General features: G+C 34.8%; 1 pseudogene; it reads left to right on the top strand.

Annotated features, from left to right (window-relative positions):
- Positions 1 to 6,604: 6,604 nt before the first annotated feature.
- On the top strand, positions 6,605 to 6,700 carry LOC119622492 (small nucleolar RNA U13; annotated as a pseudogene).
- Positions 6,701 to 6,906: the final 206 nt, after the last annotated feature.

Below are 6,906 nucleotides of genomic sequence, written 5' to 3'. Positions count from 1 at the left end.
CCGTATTCCTGCTCTTGGAGAGAAAACTTCAAATTTTTCACCATTTAAGTGTGTTAGCTGTAGGTTTCTTATAAATGTTGTTTTTACAAGTGGAGGCTATGCCCCTCTACTCCTAGTTTACTGAGAATTTTTAATCATAGATGGGTACTGGTGCTTGTGACGTGTTTGTTCTGCATCTATTTATATCTTCATATGATTTTGTTTCCAACTGTCTGTTAATATGATAATTATATTAAATTGATTTTTGAAATGTTCAAATAGACTTACATTTCTGCAATAAATCCCACTTGATCATGTTGTATAATTCCTTTTTTTTTTTTACATTGTTGGATTTGATTTGCTTATAATTTGTTGAGAATTTTTGCAGCTATGTTCATGAGAAGTGTTGGTCTATAGTTTTCTTTTGTTGTGATGTAGTCGTTTGAATTTGATATAGGGGAGTGCTGAGCTCATAGAATGAGATAGGAAGTCTTTCCTTGCTTATATCTTCTGAAAGAGATTTCAGAGAATTGGTTTAGTTTCTTCCTTGAATATTTGGTAGTTTTCACCAGTGAACCCATCTTGGTGCTTGCATTTTGGAAGATAGTTAACTGTTGATTAAATTCCTTTAACAAATATATTCAGGTCTATTTAGATTGTCTATTTATTCTTGTGTGAGTTTTGGCAAGTTGTGTCTTTCAAAAACTTGATCCATTTCACCTAGATTATCAAATTTGTGGGCATGGGTTTTGTTCATAATATGCCTTTATTATCCTTTTAATGTCCATAGGATCTGTATGTCTCCTCTTTCATTTCTGATGTTATTAATTTGTGTCTTCTCATTTTTTTCCTTATTCTGGCTATAAACTTGTTAATTTTATTGATCTTTTCAAAGAAGCAGCTACTAGTCTTACTAATTTTCTGTATTAATTTCCTGTTTTACATTGTATTGATTTGTGCTCTAATTTTTAAAATTATTTCTTTCTTCTGCTTACTTTGAATTTAATTTGCTCCTCTTTTTCTAGTTTTCCTAAGGTGAAAGTTTAGATTATTAATTTTAGAACTTTCTTTAATGTATGCATTTCATGCTATAAATTTCCCTGTAAGTACTGCCTTTCCCACATTCCACAAATACTGATAATTTTTGTTTTCATTTATTTTTACTTTCTTCTGAGATTTCTTTTATGACCCACATGTTACTTAGAAGTCTGTTGTTTAATCTTCAAGAATTTTGGAATTTTCCAACTATCTTTCTATTATCGAATTGTAATTTAACTTTACTGTGGTCTGAGAGCAGATATTGTAGGTTTTCTATTATTTTACATTTGTTAAAGCATGTTTTATGACCCAGAAAATTGTCTGTCTTGGTAAATGTTCCCTATGAGTTTGAGAAGAATGTGTGTTCTACTGTTGTTTGATAATGTGGTCTATAGATGTCAATTATATCAGTTGGTTGTTAGTACTTTTGAGTTCAACTATGTCCTTAATGATTCTTTTGCCAGCCAGATAGGGTTTTTTGTTTGTTTGTTTTGAGACGGAGTCTTGCTCTGTTGCCCAGGCTGGAGTACAGTGGTGCAATCTCAGCTCACTGAAACCTCTGCCTCCCAGGTTCAAGCGATTCTCCCACCTCAGCCTCCCGAGTAGTTGGGACTACAGGTGTGTGCCACTACACCCGGCTAATTTTTTGTATTTTTTTAAAATAGAGTCAGGGTTTCACCATGTTAGCCAGGATGGTCTAGATCTCCGGACCTTGTGATCTGCCCTCCTCGGCCTCCCCCAAATAGCGGTCTTAAAGTCTCCAACTATAATAATGGATTAACCTATTTCTCCATGCCGTTCTCACATTTTTTTGTCTCATGTATGTTGATGCTGTATGTTAGGCACCTACACGTTAAGGATTGTTTTATCTTCTTGAAGTATTGACCCCTTTAGCATTATATAATGGCTTTTTTATCCTTGATAACTTTCCATGAAGTTAGTTGTCTAAAGTTAATAGTTAATATAGCTATGACCACTTTATTTTTATTAGTATTATCATTATATATATATATATATCCTTTTACCTTTAATCTATATGTATCTTTATATTTAAAGTGGATTTCTTATAGACAACATACAGTTGGGTCCTGGCTTTTTTGTTGTTGTTGTTTTTTTAATCTACTCTGACAATCTCTGTCATTTAATTGGCTTATTCAGGCCTTTGTTGTTTAAAGAGATTATTGATATAGTTGGGCTAATATCTACCATATTTGTTGCTGTTTTCTATTTGTTGCCCTTGTTCTTTTCTCCTATATTTATCATTTACACTTTTTCTGACTTTTGCTTTTTTTTTTTTTTTTTCCAGAGAGGGCCTCACTCTCTCGCCTAGACTGGAGTACAGTGGCATGATCACAGCTCACTGCAGTCTTGAACTCCTGAGCTCAAGTGATCCTTCCACTTCAGCCTCCCAAGTAGCTGGGACTACAGGTGTACACCACCACACCTGGCTAATTTTTTAAATTTTTTGTAGAGACAGGTTCTCTGTTGGTTTCCCAGGCTCTTCTGTTATTTTAATTGAACATTTCATATGATTTTATTTTCTCTTCTTTCTTAGTATATAAATTGTCCCTTTTTAAAAAACTTTTTAGTGACTTCCCTATCACATTTATAACTAATACATGTCCAGTTTCAAATAACACTATACTACTTCATGAGTTGTTCAAGTAACCTATAATAATAAAATATTCTACATTTATCACTCTTATCTCTTGTATCTTTGCTTGTTATTTATTTCACTTGAATATATATGTTATATATTACATACATGTTTGCATGCATAATCAAATACAGTGTTATATTTGAAGCAAACTGTTTTCTGTTAGATTAGTTAAGAAAAAAAGATAAAAGTTTTCATTTATTTTCACTTATTCATTCTTTGGTGATCTTCCTTTCTTCACGTAGATACAAGTTTCTGACATATCATTTTCCTTCTCTTTGAATAAGTCTGTTTAATATTTCTTCCAAGGCAGGTCTACTGGCAAAAAATTCCCTCAATCTTTGTCTGACATAATCCTTATTTCTCCTTCACTTTTAAAGAGTAATTTTTCAGAGTACCTAACTTTAGGTTGGTAGTTTTCTCTCTCACCACGTTAAATGTTGCATTGCATTCTCTTCTTACTTGCATGGTTTCTGCATAGTCAGATATAATTCTTATCTTTGTTTCTCTTTAGTTAAGGTATTTTTCTCTCTGACTTCTTTCAAGGTTTTTTTTTTTTTTTTTAATTTATGTTTGACTTTTCTAAAGCTTGAATATAATAAGTCTAGGTGGTTGAGGTTTTTTGCTCTTTGGATTTTGTTTTGTTTTTTGTTTGTTTGTTTGATTTATCCTGCTTTGTGTTCTCTGAGTTTCCTGCATCTGTGGGTGCCTGACATTAAACTGGGGAAAGTCTCAGTCATTATTGCTTCAAATATTGTTTCCGTTCCTTTCTTGTTTTCTCTCATTACATCATTTGTAGTTGTTCCACAGTTCTTGTTTCCATTCATGTTCCATTCAACTCATATTCTGTTCTTGTTTTTTCACTTTTCCTTTTAGTTTTGGAGGTTTCTATTGTCATATCCTTTAGCTCAGAGATTCTTCCCTCAGCCATGTCCAATATACTAATGAGCCCATCAAAGGCATTCTTCATCTTGTTACATTTTTATTCTATCTCTAGCATTTTGTTTTCTTTTTGTAATTTCAACTTTTATTTTAGATACAAGGAATATGGGTATAGGTGATCCTTTCTTAGAATTTCCATCTCTCTGCTGACATTATCTATGTGTTCTTGCATGTTGTCTACTTTTTCCATTAAAGCCCTTAGCAAATTTAATCATAACTTTTCTAAAAAATATCCTGGTCCAATAATTCCTACACGACTGCCATATCTGACTCAGAGTCTGATGCTTTTTCAGTTTCTTCTATGTGTTTATAATGCGTTATAATCTTTTGCCAAAGGTGGGCACGAAGTACTGGTTAAAAGGAACTGCAGCAAATGGCCTTTAGTAATTTAGTGGTAAGATGTCAGGGAAGGAGACGCAATCTATAGTCCTAAGATTAGGTCTCAGATTTTTTGTGGAGCCTGTACCCCTTCTCAGTCTTCATCTTGCTTCAGGTGGGACAGAATGCCTAGTGGGGGCTGGCTGGAAGTTGGATTTCCCTGCCCTATGTTAGGCTCTGATAAAATAGTTTCTCCTGAGGACAGGACTTGTTAAGAAGAACAGGATGCTCTGATGTATTTCAAAGTGGTTTCTTTTCTACTCCCCATGCCAGAAGCACAAGGGAATTTTTCTCTGCTCTTCACTGTGAGGACCTGATAGAGCTCCTGGAAATACAACTCACAAAGTTTCTCTCTCTCTCTCTCTCTCTCTCTCTCTCTCTCTCACACACACACACACACACACACAGTCTCTCTCACACATGCACACACACATACACACACACACACACACACCCCTGAGTTCCCCTAGTGTTTTTATCTCTTAGATTTGTCTACACGGAGCCTCCAGGGTAATTTTTCAATTACACTTCAGGTTTTCCTACCCCAGCTTTGGTTCCTGTGGAAGATTCTACTCACGGCCTTCCACTGTGGAAAGTTGTGATTCTCTGCAGCCACCTTTCTGTTTCTTCCATTTTAAGGGTAACAGTTCACCCTGTGTCCTCACTTCCCCGACAGATCTAAGACGAGTTGTTAATTTTTCAGTTTGTTCAGCTTTCTGCTTCTTGTTAGGACGAGGTTGTGACTCCTAAGCTCCTCACAGCCTGAACTACAAGCCAGAAGTCCTGATTCATTACATCTATAATGACAAATATCTGAATTCCAACAAAAGAACCAGGCACTTAGATACTTTGACAGCAATAGCTATGGAAATACAAGTTTTAAGTAAATTCTGGTCTTTGAATACCATCAGTTTAATAAATGTTTGAAGGATATATTGGGAAGAATGTAGGCAACCTTTTCACCTGGAGAATACATGAATATCTTACAAAGGTAGACATTCAATTAGAAGAGACAGAAAAAAAAAAATAAAATAAAAAGAAAAAAAAAAAGAAAATTGTGACTTCTGTACCGACTGATGCCAACACCATCATTTCTTTTATTTTATAAAGCTAATGTTTGAGTCTTTCCCCATGGTTTTCATCTCTATGAAAAAAGTACCATTGATACCTTAACTCTAACATGAAGAATATGTACATGGATGCTTGTACTTCTAACCACCGGGAACAGAATGTGTTATCTTTTAGGGAAAAGCTGTTTTATTGTTGCAGTTGTTGTGACTGGTATTGAATCCTTGGGAGCAGGCAGCATGTGGCACAGCTTGACCTTTCAGATCAGGCAGATTAAGAACATTATATTTTCCACCCAGTCAATGCAGGGCCTATGGTTAATGATTACTTAGAGCCTAAATCCCACAGCTGATTTTCTGTCATTTGGAAATGATCAGAGCCCATGTCCAGCAGAATCTGGCAGTGACATTTTTGGCAAGCTCTTTCAACAGCAGATGCTTTCAGGAAAGACAGAGGGCAAATGGGGATGTGGGGAGGAAAATCCTATATTTCATGTAAAATTTATTTTGCGTCTAGTTCAATCATGCACCTTCATTCTTTCAAAGTGATGTGTTGATACTGGTGACTTTTAGCATGGTAATATATTACATGTCATTATTAGGATAAAATGGCATTGTCTGCTTGCTTATTCTAATTTCATAATTGCACATTCTCTTTCTATTGAAAAATAGCATTCATTGTGAGAAGAACACTAAAATAACTTCAACACTTCAAGCAACAACTTTTTCATTAACATTCATCATAATAAGTTTCATATGTCACTAAAAAGAAAAACCTGAAAGGTCTATCTTTATTAATATAGAGAAGAGAAGAGAGAGAAGTAGAATCAAGGTGAGGAGTCATATAAACAAAATAAAGTGAATTTCCTTCCAATAGCAGTGTCTGGTAAATATTCCCTCCCACTGTTCATTGTTTCTGTTCTTATTCTGGCTTTCCCCCACCCCCCATCCTTCTTTAAATTCAAACTGTAAATTCTGGTATAGAGTAGACAGCACTGTATGTCTACTAGACAAAGGGCCTGGGCTGAGTTGGGGTTGACTAATGTTTCTAGCTTGCAAGATTTTCCTTATGGCTCTCATTAGGCACCACACCTTGTGCCACAAAAAGCCAAAAATAGGCCTTGGTGACTATGGTTCCCTGTATGTAGAGTGTGATCCAAAAATGCAACGCATACAAGTAGGTCTCTGATCAAAACTGCAAAAGAGCCAGAGTTAACTTTTGGTCCTGCTAATTCTATTTTTCTGAACTTTTGCCTTTGTATTTTTCATTCAATCACACAGGGCCCTGATAGTGGCCTATTTACAGCTATACAAATCTACTAATTTCACCTAACAACACTCTTAACAAGTACTCCATTCTCCAAAACTAAATATCTGTCGCTCATCCAACTCATCCACAGTCTAAATTCTGATTATTCTGAGTTCTGTTATTGTCAACAATATGTTTATTATATTCTATGATTATACTCCTATACATCAGATTATGAATGACTGATAGATAACACTTTCTTAAAGTATCCACATGTAAGAGAAGTACCTATTGATCCTTTTGTAGTTCATAAACAGGATGATTGGGTTTTCACATTTATTGTGAGAGGTGCTTTCCTCCAACCTTGTTATGATGTTGATCCATCTGATGTGAACTTAGGCAAAAAAAAAAAGAAGTATCTATTGGCATAAATTATTATTGAACAATAAAATTGCTAAATTGGAAGATAAATAGTACACGTATCAAACACTTGATAATTCTTTTCTTTCGCCTGCTATATGTGATATAAGCAGCTGTATTAAAGTTGCCTAAAAATGTGAAAATAGACAGTAGAAGGCAATAGAAACTTCCATAAT

Source organism: Chlorocebus sabaeus, chromosome 4 (assembly GCF_047675955.1).
Source record: "Chlorocebus sabaeus isolate Y175 chromosome 4, mChlSab1.0.hap1, whole genome shotgun sequence".
In the NCBI taxonomy this organism is placed as follows: Eukaryota; Metazoa; Chordata; class Mammalia; order Primates; family Cercopithecidae; genus Chlorocebus; species Chlorocebus sabaeus.
This window is presented reverse-complemented; position numbering and strand designations above follow the sequence as displayed.